At 32.6% G+C, this 14,581-nt stretch overlaps 1 long non-coding RNA gene across 1 annotated transcript; it reads left to right on the top strand.

The window, feature by feature from the left end:
- Positions 1 to 296: 296 nt before the first annotated feature.
- On the top strand, positions 297 to 9,057 carry LOC127710843 (uncharacterized). Its single transcript, XR_007986355.1, has 5 exons — positions 297 to 365; positions 795 to 884; positions 5,302 to 5,373; positions 7,696 to 7,777; positions 8,445 to 9,057. It is a non-coding gene; the product is annotated as an uncharacterized LOC127710843 (long non-coding RNA).
- The last annotated feature ends 5,524 nt before the right edge of the window (positions 9,058 to 14,581 follow it).

The raw sequence follows: 14,581 nt of genomic DNA, 5'->3' as shown, positions 1-14,581 counted from the left end.
TGTTGATCTTTTGTTTTAATCATGTGTGATATTACCAGTTTAATACTTCTAACCTGTAATTATCGTTGAATTCATTACGAGCCCGTAATTGCTTGAATTGAAGTCTTATCATACAGATAATTTTGCTATATCCAGATAATGTTTTATTTGTTTACCCCTTGTTATTTTTTTTTACAATTGTTCAAAAAGTCAATAAGCAGATGCATAGTGAAATGTCACATGATAATACACCTTTTTCAACCTCAACATTGAATTAACAACTATTTCGAAACTCCTTTTATTTTTTCTCATTTCAGAACAAGCGACTAAATCTGTATTATCATTGTGCACCTGTATCGGTACAAAACAGATAGTTTCAACTATTGGTAGGTAAAATCTGAATTTATTTTTATTTATCTGTTTCTGTTTGATAACCTATATAAAATATGACATATTTTATCCTGAAAAATATAATTTCTTGATATCATTTTCAAGTATGTATGTGATCATTTGACATTGACATCCAACATGTAAATGATTTGTTCCAATATAAAAAGTTCAGCTTAGGTATTCTCCTTTGAACTGAAATTTGTTAATGACGCACCAATGTGTTCTAATGCTTTTAATTTATGTTTGATAATTAGAGAATATTTATAGCGTTTGAAAAGAAATCTTTGCTATCGATGTACATTGCGATCATGAATATGTGTAAATATTACAGTAAAGGCAGCATTGTTGAAATATTTCCGAAAGCTATATAATAACATCAAAGATCTATCAGATACCAGTATTAATTTATACGGATTTCATTTCAGTATGCAGGAGAGTTGTAGTAATACTGATTAGTTCATATTTCTTTATCATGCCGTTTATAGTTGGATTCATGGAAAAGACTAGATGTAAAGGTAATTATTGTGAAACATATAAATATATCAACAGATATATATAGATTCTACAACTGCATCGAGTGTGATACGATATTTATCCACTCGAGACAGTTAAATTTCAAATTTAAAACGCGAGGCTCGCCGAGCGTTTTAAATATTTAAAGTTTAACTGTCGAGAGTGGATAAATATCGTATTATACGAGATTTGGTGGTGGAATCTGTTTCTCTAATGATTTTCAAACAATATGCAGGCAAACTTATTCCTTCTTTTTGAATGATCTGCAAAAAGATGTGTTCTTTCTATGTGACGTCATCAGGCATGGTCGCCTTTTTTCATGCCGTCACAATAAGAAATTCAGAGGAAAGCAAGAAAATTCTACGTCATAATCGGATTTTAACCAATGAAGAACTGAGATCAAACGAACCACACGTTGATTAAATTTTTTTTATACAATGGGTGCAGAAAGGGATAAATTGACGAAGAATTAGAGAAATAATATATATATAATATAAGCCCTTTGCATAGCAGGAAAAGGCACTGAGTTTCTTTAAAACAAAATATCCTCTGTATTTCTACCACAGAATTTCATCTTTGGTTTTTGCCAAAACAAATACACAGAAATATAGAAAATGTACACATTTTTACACATAATGTAAACATTCTCCTGGAACTTTTAAACCAAAGAGCCTTAATAATACACCGAAAACGGGCAACACAACGGTTTGCCGAAAGCTACACAGAATGTGTAAGCCCTTTCAAACTCCCGAGATAACGGCTCCTTATTTCAGTTTGTTTATGTTTTTCAGTCTTTTAATAACAGTTTATTGTAAAAAATTGAAAACAACACGTTTAATAATTCTATGCGTCCGAAGCGCTTTTCTGGATTTACCTTCATCAGGAACGCTCAAAGCCAAACATTTGAAATCCGAAGATGTATAAGTACCGAAACCGTTGAAGAGCTATATGACAAAAATACCTAAAATAAATAGCCAAATTCATCTAAAGTCATTTTTGCCTGACGGAGTTGAAACCTTAGTTTCTTACTAATTTCAAAATTTATAAACGGACAATTTTAGTAAAGTTTGTTAAATCATGTCAGTACCTAAATACTGACTACTGAGCTGATGATACCCTCGGGGACTGATAATCCACCAGCAGAGGTATCGACCCAGTGATGTAAAAAATTGAAAACAACACGTTTAATAATTCTGTGCGTCCGAAGCGCTTTTCTGGATTTACCTTCATCAGGAACGCTCAAAGCCAAACATTTGAAATCCGAAGATGTATAAGTACCGAAACCGTTGAAGAGCTATATGACAAAAAAACCTAAAATAAATAGCCAAATTCATCTAAAGTCAACTTTGCCTGAGGGAGTTGAAACCTTAGTTTCTTACTAATTTCAAAATTTATAAACGGACAATTTTAGTAAAGTTTGTTAAATCATGTCAGTACCTAAATACTGACTACTGAGCTGATGATACCCTCGGGAACTGATAGTCCACCAGCAGAGGTATTGACCCAGTGATGTAAAAAATTGAAAACAACACGTTTAATAATTCTATGCGTCCGAAGCGCTTTTCTGGATTTACCTTCATCAGGAACGCTCAAAGCCAAACATTTGAAATCCGAAGATGTTTAAGTACCGAAACCGATGAAGAGGTATATGACAAAAATACCTAAAATAAATAGCAAAATTCATCTAAAGTCAACTTTGCCTGAGGTAGTTGAAACCTTAGTTTCTTACTTGTAACATGTGTAACCACTCCAGTTCTATTTTTTGCAATATGAACAACTTTTGATTTCAAATTTCAGTGTTGATCATTCCTTGCGAAGGTATACCCAGAAAAACGCTTAGGATGCACCAAATTTTAAATGAACAATTCCATTCTCTAACACTTGATCGATTGTGTAATTGTAGATCTACTAGTACACGAGTATTTCATCTGCTCGGTAGACAGTGTTTCGGTACTGATATTGATGTAAAACATGATTGTTTTAAGCTTTTGGTTCAATAAAGTGTCAAGTGACATATTTTCTTCGCTTTCAAACATTTGGGTTCGAACATTCCTGATGAAGGGAAATATGAATATCAGAATGGAGTTAATCTTTTTATGAAGTTTTAAAGATCTTCGTAAAACCGCAGAATAAAATGATAACACCAAATTGGTATCGAGTTTTTTTCATTTATTTGTATCGAGTTTTGTACATTTTCCCGAAATATGAGCAAGTTCCAAGGTCTTGGAAAAGCAGGAAGATTCCTCAAAATATCAAAAGAAAGGTGCAAACAGTTTGTGTGCAATCTTTCTTTTAAGTTAACTGAATCATGATTTAAAATTGTAAGATGTGCTGATTAAGATGCATGAGATATGTTATAACTTTTCATCGCCTGAATGACGCCTCCTGTAAGAAATGGCCTTGATTCGTTTAATTTGCAAAAAACTATATGTGTCTGTAAACTGAATAATAGGGAAGAGACTATCGAACGAACAAATGGACAACGAACCTGGTTAAAACTAAAGATAATTAAAATTAAAACTGAGTATTCCTATCATGTGATTTTTGTTGATTTGGAACATCTATAACATTAAACTGCATTTAAACTGTATGACCTGTACCTTGTACTAACATACATAGCGAGACATCACCACTGTTAAAAATTAAAAAAAAAAACATAACCTTTAACTGAAGCAATTCAAACGATAAATATGGGTTAGTTACTGTCCTTTATTTAGAAATTACATATTATATCAAAAGAAAACAGTTCATTTCATGAGGTAACAGACTGAGTAGTTGTTATCTTCCATACCAAAATACTAGAATTCCTTTGATATATGATTTAACTGGTTGTTTCTCATTCCTTATATACCTGTACGGAGTTATTTTTCTTTCAGAACTATAGTTCATTTTTTTAAAGAATCGACCCGGTCGATACCAAGTTTCAATACAATATGCTTCTAGGCAAAAAATAATGATCTTTGTAAATTCGTTATTTTCCCTGAATTAAATGCAAACTTTAATATACTTTATCATTCAATAAGTTTGATAGTTATCGTCTATTGTTGCCAATCGGGGTATTTACTTTTTATAGTTCCATCTTTGATAGGTTTATGACAGAAACAAGCCTTTTCCTCGTTTTTTTTACTGAAATTCAGTGGATTTATTTATTTACCTGGATACCAATTTTTGTGGATTGCAGAAAACTTGCCTTTTCGTGGATATGTGATTTCGTGGTTTTGACAAAGTCTGCATACAACCTGAGAAAACTTTTGTAGTTCGTTGAATATTTACATTCGTGTTTCATTATTTGTACCCACGAAAACCACGAAATTTCGTATCCAACGAATAACCATGAATCCACGGTACCATAAATTGTCCTTGACACATGTTTTGTATTTCGGAACAAATAATGTGAAGTTTTGTTAACTTATCACTACAATAAAGGCACATGATGTGAGATGAATTTTGCAATGCAAAACTTTTCATAACACTTTTAAAACAAGCCAGATTTAACACATTCGTGTGTAGGATTTTCAAAAATATTATTGATCCACACTGTATTTGAATTCATACTTTGACCTACATGTATCAATATTCGTGTTTCCTGTTACCTGTACATGTATCACAATTGCGTGCTCTCTTCGTGCCAGTGCTTAACTTTTTACATTAATGTATACCTTTTATTAAATCAAATGACCAAATATTTATATTTCCTATGCAATAACAGCCACGTACTTTATAATGGGGTGGGGGAGTAGAAACTGTAATCCTGATTCTCAGTTTAAAAAAAATGTATTGCCATTAAAAGGAAAATTATTCTGAATAATTCAATTCGTAAAACATTGATTAAAAAATAATCTGCTTTTCCGCGAAAAAATTTCATGAAAAAATAGAAAGTATCCCCCACCGGCCCTTTCGTATACTAAGTCGGTACAGTGAATTACTTACAAATTGACTTATTCCATTCTCAATTTTATTATATTTTTTCATACACCGTTATCGGGCGGTAAAAATATTCATTTGTGTCTTGCTTCATGCAGTTACTGTAATATTTTATTGTGCCTTGATAATGATTTCTAAAGTTCAAATCTAGATAAATAAGTAAGTTTTTTTTTATTTCCCATTATAACTGAGCCGTAGAACGTATTAAAACCTACATGTAAACGCCTCAGAAAATAATATTCCACTTTGGTCGGTAAAATAGGATTCAAATCTTTGCAGAAAATAATATTTGTTTGCGGTATATAAGCCAGACAATGCATATTTTAAAGGTTTTTTTTTGTCGTATAACAAACCTCTCTACGGTAGATCTTTCATTTGATCAATCCTAACACCCCTCGGCATGTTATACGACAAGAAACATCTTAAAATATGCATTATCTATAACATATTCTAATTATTAATCTGCCAATTATATCATTTGTTTTTGCATTTCAGCACCAACATTGTTCAGTTTAGCTGGGGTGATATGTGGTCTCCTTATTAATTTTGTATGGTCAGAAGAGAAAGGTAAAATAAATGATAATTTTTCAACAGCCGGAATTACCTGTCAAACACTTATAAGATGACACTTTGATTTGATGGAGTTCGTGTTCCTCGTTTTAGGTTTCTTTGTAGTGGTTTGTGGCCTTGCTTCTCTTTTCCTTGTTTCTCGTTTTTAGTGTGACATTGTCAGTTTCTATTCGACTTAACGTTTCTTTGAAATCTTAAGACGTTTTGTCATTGATCTAGTTTAAAGTATCATTGAACAATGAAATGTCTTTCCATGGAAAACCATGAGCGTATTTTAGTGTGCAATATCCTTGTTTTTGATTATGAAATATACTTTAAATGATATACATAATTTTTTAAAATTTAATTCTTTATACATGTTATAGTTTTACAATGGTTTTTACATGGATAAATATATTCCGTAAATTGTTCAACAACACAAACATGTGTTCTAATGTGATCTAAGGGATATAATCATCGGAAAAATCAACACAGTGTCTTTCGTTTTAAACAATAATGATATGCATACTTTCACGTCCTCACAAATGTGCATCAATCCTGTCAGAATGAAACAAATAAGCAAATCATCTTGTATGCTAAATGACATGTTTTGAAATCCCAAATTGCATCATACAAAAACAGATTTGATAAAACCCAAACAATTGTAATTGGATTATACAAAATGAGTGAAATTTATGACAAATTTTATCAAATTGCATTTGTTCCAAAATATTTTTTGTACTAGCTAGATTGATTCAATTTAACACACATGCATACAACTTTATAGAACATTAGGTGAATAAAATTGAATAATGCATATATCGCCATTTTGATAAATTGTCAAAACGCCCGTCTGATGTAATAAATTGGATACTGGTAATGTTTTAATAACAACATGGTCGATGCCTTGGATCGTTGAATGTTAGAAAAAGAAATTATTATGAAATTGGAAATAATATAACTTGAGACATCATTTAGAATTTTGAAAGTAACTTTTCCACCGTATGATGTTATAATATATATATGGTTTAATACTTATGATCTTATCTAATTTAAATTTAATGAAAACTATTCAAAATGTCCGCTTTGAATATTAAGAATAGAAAGAACGAACTCAGGTAGCTGCAGAATGCTGAAATTTACAAAACTGTGAAGCTAATGCTAATAATTAATTTAGCTATCTAAATGTGCTCTTTTGTGGGTTTTATGCTCCTTGAGATTGAAATTGAAAGATAGACAAAGGTACTAATATATATATAAAAGTAAATTAAGAATAAAAGAACCGAACTCAAATGAAACGTCAAAACGAATAGTCAAATGGTAATATCAAAAGCTCAAACACATCAAACAAATGGACCACAGCTGTCATATTCCTGACTTGTAAGGCATTTCCTATGTAGAAAATGGTGGGTTAAATCTGGTTTTATAGCTAGATGAACATCTCACTTGTATGTAGTCGCATAGAATTCCATTATGTTGACAAAAATGTGTGAGCAAAACAAACAGTTTAAAATGGGCTACAGCAGTCCACATCTTGATCACTATATAAAACAATTAACTATGTCAACACAGCAAATCACAATGCTATATGAACACTCTAAAGACAAAGCCCATAAGCAAACATGAAAGACAAGTATACACAAATTTGCCATAACACAATAACGCAATGGCGGGATGTAGAAATACTGAGCCACGCGGAAAGGATATTACCAACAATGGACTAAACTGTAAAGGTTAACAATATGCAAAGACTAATAAAAAACACTATAACACGTCATCAAGATGATAAGCAATGTCAGTTACTAGAATCTTTACTTCAAGACCATCATGTATTATTTGTGAAGTTGATACGAAATATTTATCAACAAGGTCTTGGTATCTTCCGATGAACTTTTTAGAAACGTTCTTTGACATTACCCTGGTTCATCAACTTTCTGATCATACACAGGTGACATTTCATAAAGTCTGAAAAGCAGCTGCAAGCTCTTGAATGCGAGCATATGAGCATGCATGTATATCTTTGATACTTATTAAAGACAGTTTCATGGGTCATTTCAGGAAACAAATACTAGAAATAAAGATAAACGGCACAACTGAACAGATTTTTTTTTAAATATCTCATCACGTATATGACATTCTAAAGGGGACACTTATCATGCTTATACGTGTAAAATTATACAGACTATCTACAGTCCTTACTAAAACCTATACCAGACACCCGCAAATAACTAAATGTCGAAATAACGTTCACAAATATGCAAAACAAGATTTTTTAAAAAGATTTACATATCACATAATTGTTCAAAATATTATCTTCAATTTCTAAATAATATATTCCAGGACTTCAAAACAACAATCATAATGACCACATGCAAGTTGGAGAAGAAGCTACAGAAAGATTACAAGAAGAATCTATATAAAGGTATTTTACGCTAAAAAAATAGAATAATCAAATATGAAGGAGTCCATACAAATAGGAAATACGTTCCTTCTGAACATATGTATACGTTGCTTTGGAAACTACCACAGTACGTTTATAAGAAAATCTAATGTTTAAATATGTAAAATGCTTCGAAATGTACCTTTCATAATGAACGCTGCCTGTAAATCTTAATGACAATGAATCTCAACAGCTTAATGTCACATGTGCAGTCCCCAAGTTAACCATTTTAGGATCTTTGCTATTCTTATACCTGTGTCAAACATATGTCCATATATATGTAAACTATACAACTAGAATAATCTTTCTATGGCGACAGCATAATATTGTTTTCATGTAAGAATCCGATTATATATTATGAAATCAAGAGAAAGACGTGAATTATTTTAGTGGCAATCTGGACGGAAATACACTTCCATGATATTTAGCCGAAAAAAAGTTCCATCGCTGACCCTAAACAGTGATAACAAACCACGAGATTAAATATTGAATTTACGTCGCAACTAATTCTTTAAAAAATGTAAACCTTAACCAATATTTACTTATGGAGAGCACCGTTAATCCCATCATTAAGACTTGTATTTTAAAGAAAATTTGCTATCAAATAAATAACGCTGATTATGTATGGCGTATAATTTTTTATTTACAGGCATCGTAATGCTTTTTGATGAAAAGTTCCCTCAAACATACAGTAAGAGGTATTGGAAGACGTGACACATAAACTCGTAAATGTTTGCAAGATATTAGATTGAAGTCAACAAGTTGTGTTTGGATAGACTGATAAAATTATGCGTGGTTATTTGCTAACGATAAATGAGGAACTTTTGATGAGATACTCTGACATGAAATGATGTACCACACGAAATCAATTTTGAAAAAAAATGCACTGATCGTCTTTGAGGTTTCTCACATTTATGGAATCTGAAATTATTTGAGCAAATATCTATCTATTTATATAAAAGACAAATGCCAGACAATACGTTATGGGCAAGCACATGTCAACAATGATTAAAAATCTTTAATTGTTTGAACATGTATATAAGTCTCATAATATATTCAGTGATCGCTGTGTACTATGTCATTTGCATAACGGTGGTTAGCTTCTTGAAATGGAACCAATATTGCTTCTGTGATTTTAACTTTTAAATGAACATGGAAGGGCAAAAGTGCTCACATTTGAGCCTCAATGTTGTACCTATTTACTAGCGACTTCATTACAACATGTATTTTTCCATAGGGTACATAAACGAATGTTACATTTTTGTGTCACTACTCAATACTTTTTCGTCTTTAATTTAGCAAAAACAATTTGAAAACTGTATTTTGAACTCACAATCTGCACAACAGATTAAAAGGAGAAATACTAATAAAACACGCAGAAAGACAACCAATTAGGATTTACCCTAATTGGGACAGGCACATACGAATATGACCAATTTATAGGCAGCTTTTTCTTCTCTGTACTAAAACCTCTCCTTTTTACATAAACACTACTTAAGGGACAATTAAAGGTTATAAGTTAACGTAGACAAACAAGAGGGCGAGCTATGAAATGTCTTTCTCGCTTTTTTGATAATGATGTCGTCTCATGTCGAAATGTCTTTACATAGAATGTCCTACTAAAGGTATTACAAAATGTGTATGAACTTAACATTATTAACCTTCTATGAATGAGATGAAAAGTTTCAAGCTACATAGTAAACGAAAGACTAAGCAACACACACACCACCAAAACTAGTGTTGGTCTCAGGTGCTCCGGAAGAATTGAAATACGAAAATACCGAACTCTAAGAAAACTTCAAACCAGAAAGTCCCTTATTAAATGGCAAAATTAAAAGTTGAAACTTATCAAGTGAATGGAAAACAACTGTCATATTCCTGTCTTGGAAGGGTGACAATATCCTGCTCCACTATAAACAAATCATTGTAGCTGATATCCTTTGACTGTACTATTAAATTATCCTCTTTTTTTATCATAATGTCAAGACAATTAATATTTACATACTGAATTAGAGCTGTACAATTGTATACAGTTGTCTGTCTTTTTGTCTTTTCTGTTTTGCCACATGGCGTTGTCAATTTATTTTCGACTTTTGAGTTTGGATCTCCCTTAGTAGCTTTCACCTCTTTTTAATTCGATTTAACAAATATGGAATTCCATTACGGCAAGATTCACCAACGTGATAGATTAATAGTGTAAAATTATGCCACATTTAAATTTAAACACTAACGTTTTTGTGTATACCACCAAAATATTAGAACTCCAAAATATTACAATTTACGATTTTCAACTATCTTAAACACAATTTAAATATTAGTGTTTTATCTGATACAGTGAAAAAAACATAAGAGCTTGTATATTTATTCAGTTTGCACTGTTTTTGTTAAAAGGACAAAAAATAATTTTCAAATCAATGTTCAGAACATGGGAACAACTTGTTTTGTAAGTGTGGTAAAAGAAAGGAGGACGATACAAAAGGAAATATTTAAACTCATAGATCGATTGCAATCTGACAATGCCATGGCAAAAAGGGAAAACAATTAAAAGACAACCAACAACATACAAAATACAACATAGGAAATTAAAAACTGAGTAGAGCCGTGGTGTAGTGGTTAGCGCATCGGACTACTAACACAATGGTTCCTGGTTCGATCCCCGTTCCGGGGAGAAAATTTCAGGGACTAAATTTTCGGCTCTTCCTTGACACTATTTGCAAGTATGGTCTTGAGAAACGATGATAGTCCGTCGGGAGGGGACGATAAATGGCTGACCCATGTTAAGAGAGAGCCATATCTCTTGCACGTAAAGGACACCCTTGTAGATTTCGAAAAAGAGCAGGCTAATGCCACTACAAGGCAGCACTCGCACCAGCAAAGAGGAAAGGGATTAATATAAGTTGTAAAAACTTGTTTCCCAATCCACTATAAATAAATATGTTTAAACTAAAAACTGAGTAAAATTAATCAACAAAAAACTAGGAGTAATGGCAGGTGCTTTGGTAGTGTAGGTAGATCCTATTCCATATGTGCTTCCCAAAGAGTGTTTAATCATAACAGCTCATTGTTACATTTGATAAAAAAAATTATTTACTGTAACCGAGTGCACCGATGTCTTTTAATTGTCTTTACATATAGCAACATTAAATGCAGTATGAAACCGATTTCCTGAAACTTGACACGCAGTATATCAATAATCTTCATCACGTTTGTTCTGGAACAGATGTTTCAAAAAAATAAATACAAAACTTTTGAGAGCATAATAGCCGCATTCTATGTGTGCATGTCTCAAGTCAGATACCTGTAATTCCGTGTTTTTCGTAGAATGCTGTCTGTTATGCTTCCTTTCTTTACAGATTTGTCATATTTGAATTGTTTCGCATTTGTCATGCAGGAGCATTTCATAGAACAGAGACATGCGATACCAAAAGTACATCAACACTCATCAGTCAAAATAAACTGGCAACGACACGGTAAGAAAAAAAAGATTCCGATGATGAACAATGTACGGTCTACAAAACACAATTAAGAAAACGTAAGACTGGGTCAAATGAACTCCGGGGTTGACTCATCAGGTGCTCAGGAAATGTAGGACGATCTTGCCCAAAAAGTTGTTTTCATCGTGTCGTGTTGCACATGTATGCCTCAATTGGGTGATAAAATCTTTTCGATGATGTGCTAATTGAGGTTTTATGTTGACAACAAGACAAATATTTCAATCTTCATCTGACATATTTCATAACTGGTAACTACCTCGTGATGTCGTCCGTAAAATATTCAACGGAATGTGGTAAGCTTTACCACTTGTAACTTTTGATTAAATATCAAGTAAATCCTGACAAAAACGCAGGTTTATATCGTATCAACCGCAGATGCATGCTCCATATGCAGATAAGCTCGAATTTGCTGCATAGAAGTAGAAAGTTCGCAATTAGAACGCTGAAATCACCTTACTGTTTCGTACAGTTTTAAACTCAACCGGTCGATTGCTTATTATCAATTTCTAAATGTGAATGAAGATACAAGGCGGACTTAACTGTACTTGTAGTTTCACTATTTTAAGTTCGGTCGAGGAGATAGATGCGTTCAATATAGTCACCAAAAACTTTGAATTTGTTGGTAAGAGTACATTAACTATATAGCCTAATGGATGAAAGAATATTTCTAGCTGCATTTCAGTCTTTCTTGGAATCTCCTGTATAAATGCTGCTGCATATGATAAAGGAAGAAGTCGACAAGAAGAGGAGCACCTTTATTTTTCAATCAGGAAATCAAACGTCTTAATAATGTCATTTTCAGAGACATTTTAGTCCAAATTAGAGTGTTCTTTTCTTCTCTCCAGCATGATTTATCAAATCCTTAAATAATATTTTTTACCTGCGTTGACAATTCGTTTAAATGAATAAAATTCATGAATACAATTCTAAGTTTGATACGGGGGATACTTGTACAAACGGTAGAAAAGTCAAATTATTTTAGACTTTTGCGAGCTGGAGGAAAAATGATGTATGCACTCTTACAGTTCTTTAGATTTATTAGTACCCACATTTGATTCACACCTCTCCTAGAGAAGTTTTTTTTTCAATTAACGCTGACGCACGGCTTTGACTGCTCATACAATTGGTTTATAGTTTAAAAGGGAAGTTCGTGTAGCACTTATCAGACCCAGTAATATAACCATTTTTGGTAAGGACACATATTGTGACTATACGTTATTACTTTTGCTCATTGTTGAAGACCGCACAGTTCCTATACTAGCTTAAATTGGATCAAGTGTCGAATGCGTTTTTGTAGTTTCATCGGTAGTATACCACTTAGGACATGTATGATTTGAGTAAAGTGGTTAAAAAAACAGGCTTACAAGATGGGTTCCTTGAAAAAGAATAGAGACATAATTCAGCTATACTTATTAAATTGCATATTAAAGAATAGATATTTTTCTATCTTGAAAAAAAGTAATGTTATTAAGTGATTCGGTTTTTATCAGATTGAAATTAGATAGGTTTGAAGGTAGAGAAGTCATCAGGTCGACATGTTAACTGGTAGACAGGTCAGTAGGTAGACAGGTCAGTAGGTTGACAGGCCGACAGGTCGATAGGTCTACTGTATTCAGGGTTGGATTTAGTTTAGGATTAGGGTAAGGGGTAAGAAAGTGATAGGGTTAAAGTTAAGGATAGTGATTGGAATGAGGTACGGTGTTATAGTTTGGATTATAGGTAGGGTTAGATGTTTGTCCTGTTTGCCGTAACGTATGGGGTTAATCAAGAAATCAAACATATTGATAGTGTAATTTTCATACAAAAATTTGTTCAAATCAAAGTTCGTTAAGTTTTTTTTTATATATATATAAAATATGATTGATCACACCCTTGAACCTTCGTTAGCCATTTGTTTTAATGAATAAAGTTAACCAATTTTAAGTTAGGAATGGTGGAACTTAGTCTTATGTAAAGGGTATAGACGTCAAATGATTTAAAAAACAAATCATAAGTCTAACGGTGCTTTGGATTTTTTGGTATCAACATATGATTTTCAAAACCTACAGAGTAGTTGTTTCAGAATAAATTTGATGCATGGCTTTGATTGCTGATAAAATTTATGTTTAAAGTTTGGAAAGTGATTTTTTCGAGCACTAATTGGTAAACATATGTCCTTGGTAAAGAAACTTATGTGACTCTACGTTACTGGATTTTGTAATTGGTATGGTACCTATAGTAGCTTAAATCCACGCAATTTGAACTCTGATGGATAGTTGTCTCATTGGCAATCCTACTACATATCTTTATTATACAAATCTTTCCTATTGCCGAACAAAGCATTTAATACTATGCCAGCATTTCGTTGTCGGAATTGATTTCCTTTCCAAACTTAAATCCTTTTGGGATAATCACGGTAATGAAGTTGCAGTACACAACTATTCATGAAATCTTTAAATGTAGTTAAGACAGATTAACGATTTGTTTGCTAAGTTTTTATCAGATAAAATAGATTAAAAAACATGGTCAAATGTTTTACTAATTTAAATGTTTTATGTGACCGAAAAGCAAATTCTGAAATAACAGACACACGTAGTTTGTTCTAAAGATCAAACTTCTGCATCAGTATATGATCGGAATCAACTCTGTTGTGCCATTTTTACACCAGATGCGTTTTTTTTGGTGAAGTAGATGACATTGATGTTCACAATATCTTTTGTATAAATCGGTGAAAGTGTTGGCAACAACCGCAATGGGCATGCTCAACAGAAACAAGCCAAAGGTTGCGCACACTGATGCTAAAATCTGTCCATATTTTGTTTTTGGGTACATATCACCGTAACCTATTGTTGTCATGGTGATGAGAGCCCAATAAAAACTGCTGATTGCATCTGTGAAAAATCCATTCATTCCTACAATGTGTATAGTAATCCCCAAAATTATGGCTGAAATAAGCAAAACCAAAATAAGCAAGTACAGCATCTTCTTACTTTGTTTTATCGACAAAAGCATTATGCGTAAACCTTCTATAACACGCTCAAGACGGAAAAATCTGAAACCGCGCAAAATTACTAAAGCATACGAGAAAATGAAGACTGATTCATTCGAATCAGGAAAGGCACTAACTATGATGTGTGCAAAATATCCAAATACAGACATGGTATCAACAAAGTTTAAAAAACTTCGAAAAAATTCTAATTTACATGGATAGGTTGCTAAACGTTGCGCTGTTTCTAATGTGAAAATAACGTTGCATGCATGGGTTACAACGCCAATCCAGTCATCGTGGTCAGTTAGACGTTCTTTCATGTCT

Source organism: Mytilus californianus, unplaced genomic scaffold (assembly GCF_021869535.1).
Source record: "Mytilus californianus isolate M0D057914Y unplaced genomic scaffold, xbMytCali1.0.p SCAF_8, whole genome shotgun sequence".
Classification (NCBI taxonomy): Eukaryota; Metazoa; Mollusca; class Bivalvia; order Mytilida; family Mytilidae; genus Mytilus; species Mytilus californianus.
This window is presented reverse-complemented; position numbering and strand designations above follow the sequence as displayed.